Below are 8,390 nucleotides of genomic sequence, written 5' to 3'. Positions count from 1 at the left end.
TCAAGAGAGATTGGCCATTCCAACACCCGTTGGAACCTGGAACAAATAATGTTCAGTAACCTCCATTTGTAAAATCGAGCAAGATTTTGTTACCACCCTTACACATCAATCTGGGTCTCATGAAGAATTTTGTTAAGGCTATGGATAAAACAGGGGCAGCCTTTAAGTACCTCGGTGGTAAATTCCCAAAGGTCAGTGAAGCAAAAATCAAGGAAGGTGTTTTCGCTGGTCCACAGATCCGTGAACTCCTCAGAGATGAGGAGTTTGACAGTATCCTGAGTGGTGAGGAGAAGACATCGTGGAATGCTTTCCGGTTAGTGGCAACCAATTTTCTCAGAAATACCAAAGCTCATAATTACAGGAAGCTGGTGGAAAACCTGCTGTTGTCCTATCAAAAGATGGGCTGCAATATGTCTTTGAAGATACGTTTCCGCCATTCTCATCTGAATTTCTTCCGGCCAACTGCTGAGCAGTCACCGATGAACATGGTGAACGTTTCCACCAGGATATCTCAGCGATGGAGAAACGTTACCAGGGAAAATAGAGCCCATCAACGATAGCAGACAATTGCTGGACAGTAACAAGAGATGCCCCAGAACTTGAATACAAGAGACAAGCAAAAAGGCGTCGGGTTTAATCGAGATAAGTGACTATTATCTGATACTAATATATTGTAAACATTTATACAAAATATGAAAATTAAATTTTCTTGGAAACTGTAGCCAATCAATTGTTTTTATGGTTATATTCGTTTTCAGCACCTCAAAATCCATATAGGGAAAACAATTTATCTCCGAAGCACAAAAATTTAAAACAATTGTAAGCCAGTAGGCAGCAAGTTAGTATCTGATAATTATGACGTATGCGGGTGTAAGCTTCCGATTGAGTGATGGTGATTCTTGGTTAGACATCAATTACCGATAATTAACAAATGGATAGAGATTGTGGATCTAATACAAATATATTACCAGTATGTAATTACATAGACATATGTAACACTCCCCCTTCCCAAAAGAGGCACGAGTCATCCCTCAGGTTGACCTATGACTAGCTGGAATGCGAGACAAGGCATCTGCCACAATATTAAATTTACTCCTGATATGCTGGGTAACTATATTATAATTTTGTAACTTAAGAATGCATCTGGTAAGACATTGATTTGCATTCCTCAACTTATGCAAAAATACCAAAGGATTATTATGGTTTGTAAACACTAGAACTGGGGTTCCAGAACCCTGTAAATTATCATCAAAATGGTTTAAACTCAAAATCAAAGCTTACGTTTTTTCTCAACAGTACTATAGTTCTTCTGGTATGACAGGAACTTCTTTGAAAAATAACATAATGGATGATCAATACCCTCCTTCTATTGCATCAAGACACCGCTCACTCCAACATCACTTACGTCAACGTACAACTTAAATGGTTTATCACAATTTGGAGTTGACAAAATTGGGGCATTCATCAACATTTTCTTAATATTGGTAAAAGCATCTTCACAATGGACATGCCATTCAAGTTTTATTTTCTTTGACAACAGTCTCGTCAAAGGCTATGCCACAGTGGAAAAGTTTTTACAAAATCTTCTATGATACTCACTCATCCCTAGAAATCTTAACATCTCCTTTTTATTCGAAGAGGCAGGGAATTTTACAATGCTCTCAAATTTTGCGTTAATTGGTCTCACTTTTGCTTGGCCTATCACATAACCTTACTATTCAACTAAAGCTTTTACAAAATCACCCATTAAATGTACTGTGAGGTTTCCTTTATCTAATCTATCAAACACTCTTCTGATAAGTGACAAATGATCCTTCCACTCCTTAGTATATGATATTATCTATATATACAGAACAACCATCAATGCCATTTACTAATATCTGAAAACATGCACCAAAGTTTCTCATACCAAATGTTAACTCTTTATACTGACACAGTCCGTCCATTGTTACAAATGCTGAGATAGCTTTTGCCTTCTTAGTCAAACCTACCTGCCAATAACCTTACAATACATCTAATTTAGCCACAAACTTGGCATCCCCTACCTGGTCAAAATAATAATCAACTCTGGGATTGGGTTATGAATCTGATTTGGTTTTGTTATTAATTTTTCTGTAATCTGTACAAAATCTGTAAAAAACACCATCAGGTTTCAAAACTAAAACACAAGGTGAGCTCCAAGGACTTACTGAGCTCTATCAAATCATGTTCAAACATTTATTCTATTTCCTTCCTCATGATTTCCCTCTTCTTTGGATTTACCCTGCAAGGATGTTTTATCGGAGCAACATCCTCCACTTGTACACTATGAACAGCTACATTGGTCCTCCTTGGAGCATCAGGGAACAAAGATTTATATTCAATAATGCTTTCTATAATCTCACACCTCTTCGCAGGGTCTAAATAGTCAAGCTTACTATCTAACATACCCATTGCAACAGAATTGTGCAGAACTTTATTCTCACATCTACTGAGTATAACATCATCAGGTTCATCAACCTCCATCAATTACCGGCAAGCAACCACACTGTGCTTCACATGTTATCTTATTTTCTCTGACTTACTACTCGTCTTTCATGGTATGGTTTCATCAAATTTATATGACAACTGTTTTCTCGTCTGTCTGGGGGTGTTAACTACATAATTCACATCACCAATCTTCTTCTCAACCACCCATGGACCATTAAACCTTGCCTTTAATGGATTTGCTTGCAATGGTAACAGCACAAACACCATCTCACTTGGCTTGAATTTTCTATCCCTGGCATCCTTATTATACCGCACCTTCATGTTACTCTGAGACTTTTTCAAATTCTCAACAGTTATTTCCTTGGCTCTCATCAATCTGTTCTTAAAATCATACACTTTTCCTTTAACATACTCACAGGCCCCCTCGCATCATGGTCATACACTAATTCAAATGGGCTGAAACCTGTTGACTCCTGGCTGTACAGCATCCCTTAGATTAGAGCAAAAAGAGTCAAAGGCACACCCTCATCCCCATCTATTCCCATCTCTTCACACTAAATTCTCAGTGTGTTCTTAAGTGTCTGGTGAAACCTCGCTAAACAACTCTGTGACTGTGGGTGATATGCACTTGACAACATCTGATTAATATGCAAGTCTTTCAAAAATTTCTTAAACATACTAGATGTGAAATTACTTCCCTGATCTGACTGAATAATCTCAGGCAGTCCTACCCATGAAAAATATTTAATTAATTCTCTTACAATATTCTTACTGTGAATACTCCTCAAAGGTATAGATTCTGGGAAACGTGTAGATGCAGACATAATGGTTAACACATATTGATTTCTTCTCTGTGTCTTTGGCAAAGGTCCTACACAGTCTATTACAAGTTCTCTAAAGGGTTTACAAAATGCCGGAATGGTTTTTTAATGGTATAGGTAGGATATTTTGATTTGGCTTACCAACTTATTGACAAACAGAACAGGTTCTTTAAAATGCTGCCACATTTTTTCAAACCAGGACAATAAAAGTGCATCAAAAACCTCTTTGTGCTTTTCCGAACACCTAAATGTCCTGCCAAACTAGAATCATGGGATAAAGCTTCTTCATTTCCCATTGATCTGAAACTGGGACCTCTGGAGGTCTCCACTTCCTCACCAACACACCACACTGGTAGTAAAATCCCACAGAGTTATCATCAGGTTTAATATTCCAATCTGCCTCACTCAGGATGTCTCTTAAACTGTTATCCCCGAGCTGTGAGTTGATTAAATCACCTGTATCAACAATAAAATTCGGTCAAAAATCTACCTCCAACTCTACCTTACCACTTTTGTCTCCTTCCTCTACTACCTCATCATACGTGTCACCTTCCATGAACAACTGACCTAAATCAATGTCATCCTTACATGGATCTTTCTTCGCCATAGACCTAGTGACAACACGCTGGAAAAATATAAAAATTTTCAACTTCCTTTCTCACCGCATCGCATTTAACATTTACACTTATAGATATCTCAGTAGTGTCATTCCCATCACAAGTCAGAGTATCTTCCACCATCTAAGGTTCCGGAACCACACAGTACCCTGCTAGATCATTACTCAATAACATATCCACTCCATCAACTGGTAATTCATCCGTCACCCCAACCTTAATTTTACCAATGACAAGATCGGTTTCAAGGTTCATTACATGTACGGGTATGGTCAATTTTAAGCCTAACACTTTCACTTTCACCTCATCACCTGAGTGAGACTCACCGTCCACTCCAGTGATTTCTTGAGGCCAACACTCTGATTCGCCCCAGTGCCTTTTAATACTGTAATTTTCCTCTTGGAACCTCCTTCTACAGAGATTTTCCCTTCAGTCATAAATGCCTCAAAGTCTCTAGCGGGCTTCTTAACCTCACAGTGTCTGGAACCTGTCACATCTTGGTGTAAACTCGTAGGTTTTTCCCAAGACACGGTTAACCCTGCTGACTTTTCAGGACAGTAGTTATACACCGAGATTTAAAATGACCAACTTCCCCACAACTACAGCATTTCACTGGCAGACTCCCTTGCTGACCAACATTATTATTTCCATGCTACGATTTATAAAAAATGCCTGACCACAGACTGCTTTCTTTCCCAAAGTTACCTGACCCTTATCTGCACTGTTAAGTACCTGGCAAACATTTGGTTCTGTTGACCCTTCCCATGATACTGGGTCCTGAACTGTCTATCTCCACCTTGTTTGTGTGAGATATCCTCTCTGTACATTTTATACGCCACTGCTAGTTGCTCTGCTAACCGAGCCGCCTCCATCAAGTCCTTAATCTGTCTCTTATTTATTTCATATTTCACATCAGGGAGTACCAATTTCTTAAATTGCTCTAACATAAATCAACTGTCTCAAATCCTCAAAAGTTTTCACCCCCTCTGCCTTGCACAACTTACCAAAATTCATTCTACATTCCCTACCTAACTCTAAGTAAGTCTGATTTTACAATTTCTTGATATCACTGAACCTTGTCCTATACACTTCTGGATTCATCTGAATTGTCTTTAACACAGCCTTTTTACAGCCTCAATCAACAGACTCTGTCATATCTAAACAAGCATAAGCTTCCCTTGCTTTTCCTATGAACTGCATCTAAATAAGAAGAGCCCAATCATTGTCATCCCAATTCTTTAATTTCACTATTTTCTTAAATTAGATAAAGAAATCTTCTGCTTCCTCTTCAGCAAACTCTGGTAAGTGGCTAACTCTATGATCTTTTTCTCTGTTTACACTCCTTACACCCATCTTTGCCTCTACTTCTAATTCTTTAAGTCTAATCTCTTTCTCGGCTTGGATTCTCTCCTTCTCTAACTCTCTCTTATATTCAAATTCTAACCTTAACCTTTCCAATGACAAATTTTCACTCATCTGCATCCTACCATCAGTTTCTTTCTCAATCTCTTATAACACTCCCAAAGAGACTAATTCTCCCTCCAACTCTTTCTGCATGTCACACTTATTACTTTACCTTAAAGAAATCTCATATAAAGATGCTACTTCAAATAATTCATTCTTAGTACATTGATAGAGATGGTGCACATCCTGGGTTTCAATGAAAAACTTTACATTTACACTTTGTGCCATTCTGCTGTTTACTCGGATACAAAAATAGCCTGATTACACAATATTACTGGTTAACAAACCTTGTAATGCATTGCACACAAAAACTGTCACTGTTTACTTACTTGCAGCAGCACTCAGTCCTCAGTAGTACACAGTACAGTACAGTACAGTACACCTCAGTACATGTAATGGCCCTTGTTTCATAAACAGAAGAATTATATAAGTGGGTTAATTACATTTGATTTATATACTGATTCATCCCCTGTAACTTTCCACTAGCTATGAGGTGACATGTTTAGTGCACGTGATAAGGTGTGCCCATGGGAAGGTGGTCATATTATGCTGAGTTAAAGTAGCTGGCTCCCTGGCCACCTAAAGCGGGCAGTAGGTTGATACCCTTGACTAGAGGAAGACGTTATTTGAGAGCCGTCGTGGATGGCTCCATCTTCCCTCCAGGGAGGACGACGTGCCTATTTCGTTCTCCCTCGATGGGTCACTACTCATAGCAGTCACACTCATAATCTCACATCGAAAGGACATGATTAAACGGTCTATTTACAAAGCCGCCGTCCTCTCCCTTCACACTCATAAACAGTGGAAGTTACGGTTGATTTACACTCAGGAATTATATAAACAATATTTTTTCAATAAAAGAAGAAACAGACAATTGGGTTTCGCTACTCTTACCCAATATAATATATGTCTAGTCCCATATGTCTTATGACTAGAGTATGCAGATTACAATGGTAAAAGTTCACACTTGGATGTGTCACAATTTCAAAATTTCCCGGACAGAATCCCACATGTCACGGACACTACTGAATATTCCTCATCTTCCAAGAGTGATTTAACGCATTGACCCATGAATCAGACTCACGTTCTGAAATAACCATGTAGACAAATGTTACGACCCTAGTGTAGATTGTTACATAACACAAATGACTTGTCTTTCAAATATATCAGTATTATTTATTATATTATTATTCCCAAGGTCAAGTTAACAGGTCAAAACCTAAACAAGTCAATAAAAATATGAACATTTATTAACTTATTCCCACCGCCACATAAGTACTGCACTGTACATAAATAAAATAAATATCAATAATAATACGACAAGATTCTTGGAAGTGGCTGCATAAGGACTGAAGGTCCAACAAGATCACACAAAATCAAGATCAAGCAAAATAAATGTCTATAGTCAATGCCAACTCCCAAAACACCAGAGAGAGGGTATACTACTTAACTTAAGACAGCTGTGCCTAGAGTCCTAGACTGGCTAGAATGTACCAGGAGGTCACGACGTCACCTCTCTACCGCCAAATATTGACGTAACATAATCCTGATTGGCCAAAACAAACTTTATATAAATTACCCTACTGACATTAATTCCACTTATCTAATCCTATATAAACCCCTAATACAATAAAACATATTACAATAAATACACAATGTATTAAAAAAATTTAATACTTAAAAGATAACTCCGACAGTGTGGGCGAGTAATGAGCGAAACTGCTCGAGCCAACAACACACCATCCGAACCAACGTGTTTCATACCAAGTACAAAAACTTATGGCGGACACTCGTAATAACAAACCTTTGCTACCTCCAGCTGACAGTTGATAATGAAAATTCCATATAATTACTGTACATTGTGAACATGCATCCAAGGACTTCGAACTAACACCAGCTTGTAACAACTAAACTTAATATATTTCCATAAAGAAGAATACAGACAATAAGATAGCATGGCCCTGTGGTCCAATTAATTTAATAGCTTATCTGCCTTAATTCCATAATATGTCTCTCCCTCCGTTCAGAAAAATATCACCCAACATTCACCCTTAACACTGGTGAGCAAACTGATACTAAAACATGAGATACGTAATGGATGAAATAAGATATTGTTACACATTCCTAGGTTCTAGTTCCGACCCCTGTGACAGCCAGGAGTTTCTAGAAGGGCAACAACTGTACATCTTTCACAACCAAATAAAAACTCAAAAATTCTTTATAAAACTCATAATATTATGTGATTACAAAATATCAGGAACTACATAGAACCCCAAAATTCACATGAAATGCAAAAAATAGACTAATTATAACAAAATACATACACCTTTCATTTATGCTTGGTTCATAGAAAACTGCTCTTGCAACAGTGACTGATACAAAATGAATATACAGCATGCATCTTAATATATTACGTTACCTGTATGTAAATACAAAGACACATGTAACGACGGAGACGCACATTATATACTGATGATCATCGTCTAAGTGATGTGATACACCTGAGTGCTCAAGGTAATGTTATCACATTTGGAATTAAGTAATGGAAGCAATATACCCCTTTCACGATAAATGGATAGGTGGTGAACAACCTATGAGATAGTATTAATGATCTTGTAGATTCATAAATATAAAATTCAATAGTAATATTGGTATTTAAGATTAATAGCCGACTGAGATGACACCATGTAAGCTGTACTGAAAAGTAAGAGGTAAAGTTATGAAGGATTTTGTACGAGAAGATTAATAAGACAATTAACTCTATTAGATTCCAGCCCAGATATCAATACACTTTGCCTCACGCGTAAACAAGTGAAACACAAGGAGTATTGATAAACTAAATAATGGGTATCTAGGTATATTAGCTGATGAAGATAAATTCCCTAGATGTTATAAGCCGTAAAAGACAACAATTTAAGATATACTGTACTGTTTTACTCTTAAACACGCTGTAATAGAGCTGAATTATTCCCTATTTATTATTGCACCTGTGGGAATGAGTAATGCAGCTATAGGTAATTTA

The sequence above is a fragment of the Homarus americanus genome, unplaced genomic scaffold (assembly GCF_018991925.1).
Source record: "Homarus americanus isolate GMGI-L3 unplaced genomic scaffold, GMGI_Hamer_2.0 scaffold7626, whole genome shotgun sequence".
Classification (NCBI taxonomy): Eukaryota; Metazoa; Arthropoda; class Malacostraca; order Decapoda; family Nephropidae; genus Homarus; species Homarus americanus.
The sequence above is the reverse complement of the archived record's forward strand: the minus strand, read 5'-3'. Positions refer to the sequence as shown.